Here is a 6,000-nt window from a genome sequence, read left to right on the forward strand (position 1 = left end):
GGTGATCTAGCCTAGCAGAAAAAGTGCCGATGTCAAAAGTGTCGATTTCAAAATTCTTTGAAACACAGAATACATATATAGTCAGAAAACTCAGCTTCTCTAGTTAAATGTGGAATTTAAAGGGTGTTGATGTCATAAATGCTTGCAAAGTTATTGAAGTTTAAACAGGAGTTTAAAATGCTCTTGATTTCCATGCATGCCCCCTTTTCCCTCCCAGCAGCCTCTCGCATCTGTTGGCTGTAATGAAAGGGCCAGTAAGTGGACAAATGAAAATCCCAGAAATACACTGTGCCCAGTTTGGCTGAAGTGAACATTTCTCACTAAGCCAGTTCGACTTCTCCAGAGAGACCGCTGTACTTCAGCGCCAGAATAAATCTGGACTACCGGAGAGAGCTGTTGGTGTCAACTGGCCATGTGCTGTCTGCCTTACATAAATAACCTGGAAGGTTGCGAGAGAGTTATAAAAGTGAGAAAACTGAACTCCATTGTATCTCTGCATGTACACTACCATGTGGAATCACTTGTTATATTAATACTGCTTGTTCTTGTACATCAAACAAGTTTAACAATGCAGATTTAAATAATTGAACACATACAACAAAAGGTACTTTTAGTCATATACAGTATTTCAAGTTCTTGGGCAATAACAAGAAGTTGAAGGTGGTTTGAACATTTTGGAGAAGTTTTATATATTTATTTTTTAAACAAAATTGTGAATGCAATTTGAATTGCAATGATTTTCTATTTAATAAGGTCAAGGCCTTTTTTTTGTTTTTGGCTAAGAACACCAGCAAATCCATTTTTTTCAGCTTGAAGCTTGAAGGCTGAATGTAGTGTGGCAGACAGCCAGTTAATTGCGGTTGTGATGTCACATTTGGAGCCTTTCTTAATGGTCAGACACATCTGAAGGCTGATGATGAGCTCAATGTTTCTGGGTTAAAATTCCCCACTTAAAATTTGTTAAGGCAATATTGTTGATGATATACGTTAGAATAAAAACGCAGTTATTGTGTACTCATTCAAATTACATCTGTGATATGAACTTTTCAGGTCTAATTGAAGGTTAAACTATATTCTTATACAACTATAAAGGGAACATTTGTGAATGAACATAAAATTAGCTTGAACTCAAATGTTGATTGTTTGCAATAACATGAGTTCATACAGTAAATCCAGATAGTTGCTATGGTTTTGCTATGAGGTTCCTATACTATGCACGAGTTAACATATATCAGGGGGCAGTGAGCACACTTGCTGGGAGCGTTGAGAGGCTCCTGGGGGAGGACACCTCAGTCATGTAATATGTAATGAAAATAAATATGAGGTATATGATATGTAATACTTATACAAGTGGAAAGACTCAGTTTCAGGATGATGTTGAGTTAAATTCTTACACTGGTTACAAAAACACAAGCAAGCTATGTGGGTATACATGAGGTATACAACTTAATTACCTATTTATAGGAATTTGAGGTAACACTTTACTTGAATCTTGCTACATATCAACGGTATAACTGTCATAAACAGGTCTTGGATGATGTCATGTGCTGTCATGGCAGATTTTGTTCAGTAATGTAACAGTATCATGCCACATTTAATACCATGTTACCACTGCTACTTGTCATTATGATTAATGTCATGACTTGAATATAACTTGAGTAAAATTAGCTTGTGACATAAGCAGTTGTCACAATTACTGTTAATGGTAACACGACAGTATTATATTATACCGAGCCCTCCTGCTACCCACTTCAGACCAGCTGCCCACGCCCCAGCTACCACCACCTACCTTGGATGAGCTGCCCACCCTACGCTGATGTTCTCATAGACTCCTAGATATTCCTAATATCAATATTACTGCTGTTAATATAAGTAGTATAATCACTTGTAGGTAGTTTGACCAGAGGAGGATGGGTTCCCTCTGGTGAGCCTGGTTCCTCCCAAGGTTTCTTCCTCAGTTCTGAGGGAGTTTTTCCTTGCCACTGTTGCCCCCGGCTTGCCCACTGGGGGGTTTCTGTACATTCTTACAGTACTGTTGAAACTTTGTCTTTTCTGAAATTCTGTAAAGCTGCTTTGTGACAACATCCGTTGTAAAAAGCGCTATACAAATAAATTTGATTTGATTTGATATTATTGAACAAAATCTGTCGTGACAGCATATGACATCTTCCAGCACACGTTTATAGCAAGGTTATGTCAAAGTTATGTAGCAGGGTTCGAGTAACGCCTTACTGAATTGGTTATGGTATGGCTCTGTGGTTATACCCTGACCACTGATGAAGGGCTAGAGAGTGGCAAGCACAAATCTACAGTCTCTAATTGCACCCCAGCATGGTGGAGCTACAAGATAGCAGCTTATAGGCCTGATAAAGTGGTCTGTAAGAGTAATTACAAAATATTACATATGGTTGCACTGTTGAAGTGGCAATCTTGTCCACTGACTACTAACGTACCTTGTTTTCTAATTGTCTTGGTATCACTGCTGGTGTTCTAACCTGAGGGAAAACAAAAAAAAGCGGCTAGGGTAAAAAAAGAACAAGTTGGCCTTTTCAACACATTGCAACATAGAGTAGGGTTTGTCCTCATTTATTTATTAATTTTTGGTGATGCTGTGACACATTCTGTCACATTAATATTTAAACACCACTGTGCTGTCGTGACAGAAATTTGGATAGCTCATTTGCAACATGGGAAGTGTCAACACATGTGTGATGAAAACGTGATAAATTACAGCACCGTCGTCATTAATAACAATAACGGGTGATGTCGCGGGCTCAATTTTTGTGCTGGAGTGTAGAACTCAACTTCTGTTGGGTCACGTCGGCGCAGAGTTTCATGTTTTCTCTGCTCTGCTGCACCCAGATCATCTTATGAAGGGCTTGATAATTAGCTGATGGGTCTGAATTATGCGTGGTTAATCAGGGAGAATGCAAAACTGCTTTGCTGCGAAGCTCCAGAAATGGAGGCTGGCACAAACATTCCAAACATTTCTGGACTCTCAACACAGTGTCCTGGAATACAATTTTTTTTTTCATTATTTATTCAATTTTTCCTTTTTTTTCACAGTAGGTGCAATCTAAAGCATATTCTCATCTAGCATTTTAGTTTTATCTGTAACACTTTATTTGAAAGGTACCTACATAGGGACAATATAACACCTGTATATGCATTGAATTACATACACTTTTTTTTAGTAGCACAGTTGTGCTGGATCAGGATGTTGGGCCTTCTCCAAATCGCTGACACAAAGTTGGAGGCAAATAAGAGTCTAAAATGTCTTTGTATGCTGTAGCATTAACATCTCCCTTTACTGAAACTAAGTGGTCCAAATCCTGAAAAAACAGCCCCAGACCATCATGCCTCCTCCACCAAACTTTATTGTTGGCATGATGCATTCTTATAGGTAGTGTTCTCCTGGCATCCACAAAAACCTCATTCATTTATCAGACTGACAGATTCATCACTCTAGATAACACATACCCACTGTTCCAGAGCCCAGAGGCAGTGCAGTTTACAGCATTCCAGTTGACGCATATAGTGATCTTAGGCTTGTGTGCAGCTGCCATGGAAACCCATTTCATGAAGCTGAACTGAGGGACCAGGTTGAAAACAGGTTTCATTGCATTATATGACTATTGTGAAAAAAGATTAAGGTCCTTTATGCCCTTATGTCAAAATATTTTTTTTTGCTTTAAAAATTCATTATTCAGAATTACATATGTGTTATGAAGTCCATGTGATGAATCCAGTTAATTTTGTTTTTAATTAAAATTTTAACTGAATATTTTTTTTCATTTATAAAAACATATTATAAAAAGAAAAATAATGCATGAAATTTAAGCAGATTTTATGTCCATGATGAGCACATGCTGTAGGCCCCAAATGCTCATGAGCATGTGAATGAACCATTGTTAAGAGACGAAAATTAGCTAAATGGATGAGAAACAGGTCAGGGAAGCCAAAACAAAGAACTTTGACAGCAAAACTAATAAACACTTTGTCATAACCTTGTCATAAACTTGCCATAGCAGATGTCTATGGCATATGGTATATGCTGTATATATAATTAGGACAGAATTAAGACAAGATCTATTTACACTCTAAAAGTTCCTTTTCAGCTTCTCCAGGTTGTTAGCGTTGTCTCAACAGTGCATGGAGGAGCGAGGACAAAAAATATTCTGTCTGTTCCAACTAGATCAAAAACGGATAGATCAAAAACATGCTCGTCTCTCTCTGTCCAATCAGAGATGGTCATGCAGTAGAAAACCCCAACTTGTTATATTTTTCTTTCTTGAATCATTTGTTGTGATCAAGCTAAAAATAGCTTGAAAGTGGTGATGCCATCACAGAGTCGGCAGTGGTGGAGGAGGAATGGATGTGAGCCTGAAGATGAAGCAGTTGAGGAAAAAGACTCAAAAAGATACGACTGTGCCTCCCGCAGTGGCAAGAGAGGAGCCATGTGGAGAGGGAGCTGTGTGTGAAAAATGGGTTTGTTTTTGTTCATTTTCAGGACGAGAATGTCTTGACTCTGTCGGAAAAGCAGAGAAAACCATGTTAAAATGGTCTTTTGTTGTTCCTATAGGAATTTTTTTTTATAAGAGCTGCATGTTTCACTTTTTAATCTGATAGGGCTATGGTTAAGGTTGACAGAAAATCATCAACATATATTCTTATTTACAAGTCATCACTGGTGGAACAAAATTTTGCATGGTTTTTAATTTGTAACAAAATTCGTCAATGGCAACTTCCCTTGGCAATGTGTTAAAATTTCACAATAAACTGTCCAACAAAAATGATCCAAAATTAAACCTTGTTCCATGTACCCTTTAAAAATCCTAGGCTTATTACATACGAGGGCTTATTATTTAGTAACTACAGTGACTTCAATGCAAACTGCCTGAGCTATTCTTAGGTTATAGAAGCATGTATAGAAGTGGACCCTGGCCATTTAAAGGATCCTTTAAAAGTTAAGAAAGTTTTTGATAACACTTTCTATGTGTTCTTAAGCCATTGTTATTGCTCTTAGAACTTGCCAACCAAGCTTTGTAAGCATACTTGTAAAACTCTAATAATGCTTTCTGAGGTTTTAATAAGGAATCCTTTGATGGCTTGTAAACATGTTGCACCAATATTGTGTTAGTGGGTCTTGTTAGGAAGTGTAACCAAAGAAAAGCAACGTGACATCTGGGACTGTCGTCTTTGACACCTCAGAATGGGTTCACAATCATTTTTTTTTCTTTTCTTTTCCTTGATAAGGATTAGACTGAGGGTTAGTTTTAAGATTAGCTTTAGGTTTTGGGTTGAGTCTCACATAAGGGTTAGGTTTAGGATTTGCTTTAGGTTTTGGGTTGGAGTCAAGATGAGGGTTAAAATTAGGATTAGCTCTAAATTTTTGATTGAAGTCAAGATGAGGGTTAGGTTTAGGATTAGCTTTATATTTTGGATTGAAGTCAAGATGAGTGTAATGTTAAGATTATCTTTTTTTTAGCTAGGTTTTGGGTTGAGGTAAGGTAAGGGTTAAGTATAGGATTAGCTGTAAATCTTGGGTTGGAATCAAGATGAGGATTAGCTTTAGGATTAGCTTGGGGTATTGGGTAGGAATCAAAATGAGGGTTAGGTTTAGGATTGCCTCTGGGTTTTGGTTGAAGTTGGGATGAAGGTTAAATTTAGAATTAGCTTCAGGTTTTGGGATGAAATCAAGAAGAGAGTTAGGTTCAGGGTTACATTTAATCGAATTTATGACATTCAAGTTCATTTGCAGTTGATATTTGATTAAATGTAAGTTTAAGTTAAAAATAAAAGTAAAAGAGCATCTACAGAGCACCTAAAAGCATTATCAAAACATTTATTTGTGCATGACTTTTAAAGCTAGATGTCCCCAATCTTTTGACAGGCAGTGTAATGTACAGTGTATACCCCCTACAGGTAGCAGCCTGGCCCCTCACTGTGCATCCCATTCATTCAGGGTGATTTTCTTCTTGAGCTGTTTCAGTGGTGTGG

The sequence above is a fragment of the Pygocentrus nattereri genome, chromosome 6 (genome assembly GCF_015220715.1).
Source record: "Pygocentrus nattereri isolate fPygNat1 chromosome 6, fPygNat1.pri, whole genome shotgun sequence".
NCBI lineage: Eukaryota > Metazoa > Chordata > Actinopteri > Characiformes > Serrasalmidae > Pygocentrus > Pygocentrus nattereri.